The sequence below is a fragment of the Anoplopoma fimbria genome, unplaced genomic scaffold (genome assembly GCF_027596085.1).
Source record: "Anoplopoma fimbria isolate UVic2021 breed Golden Eagle Sablefish unplaced genomic scaffold, Afim_UVic_2022 Un_contig_1214_pilon_pilon, whole genome shotgun sequence".
Lineage (NCBI taxonomy): Eukaryota > Metazoa > Chordata > Actinopteri > Perciformes > Anoplopomatidae > Anoplopoma > Anoplopoma fimbria.
In genome coordinates, this window is record NW_026551645.1 from 1 (window position 1) to 676 (window position 676).

Consider the following 676-nt stretch of genomic DNA (forward strand, 5'->3'; position numbering starts at 1 on the left):
AAAGAGGAGTGAAAAAGCTTACAGCACCTGGTATTCCCAGGCGGTCTCCCATCCAAGTACTGACCAGGCCCGACCCTGCTTAGCTTCCGAGATCAGACGAGATCGGGCGTGTTCAGGGTGGTATGGCCGTAAGCAAATATTGTGCCTACCAAAGGGCCTTTTAAAGATACTATATCACCACGCTTTGCTCTTTCGTCTATACAGGGAGCGCCTGCAGATTTCCAGACACACTCACAGCTTTTAAATGTCAAATCAGAATGTACAAAGTGGCTATAAGGATCACAAATGTAGTGCAGTAAAAATATTAATATTTACTGTTGAAATGTAGAATACGTTAGCATAAAATTGAAAAGAAAATGATCGATGAGCTTAGGAATGATGAAAGCCATCATTTAACTGGATTTGTGTCATTTCTATACCTGCAAGTCATGTTCTAGCTATTTCCTTCCCACCCTGTCGGTGTCCACTGAAAAAGCAGCAGCGCCCTCTGCTTTTTGTAAAGAGGAGTGAAAAAAGCTTACAGCACCTGGTATTCCCAGGCGGTCTCCCATCCAAGTACTGACCAGGCCCGACCCTGCTTAGCTTCCGAGATCAGACGAGATCGGGCGTGTTCAGGGTGGTATGGCCGTAAGCAAATATTGTGCCTACCAAAGGGCCTTTTAAAGATACTATATCA

The 676-nt window shown here is 44.8% G+C and overlaps 2 non-coding genes across 2 annotated transcripts; both read right to left on the minus strand.

Moving 5' to 3' along the window:
- Nucleotides 1–15: 15 nt before the first annotated feature.
- LOC129115692 (5S ribosomal RNA) lies at nucleotides 16–134 on the minus strand. The gene has a single exon (XR_008533224.1). It is a non-coding gene; the product is annotated as a 5S ribosomal RNA (ribosomal RNA).
- Nucleotides 135–514: 380 nt separating this feature from the next.
- On the minus strand, nucleotides 515–633 carry LOC129115693 (5S ribosomal RNA). The gene has a single exon (XR_008533225.1). It is a non-coding gene; the product is annotated as a 5S ribosomal RNA (ribosomal RNA).
- Between the last annotated feature and the right edge of the window lie 43 nt (nucleotides 634–676).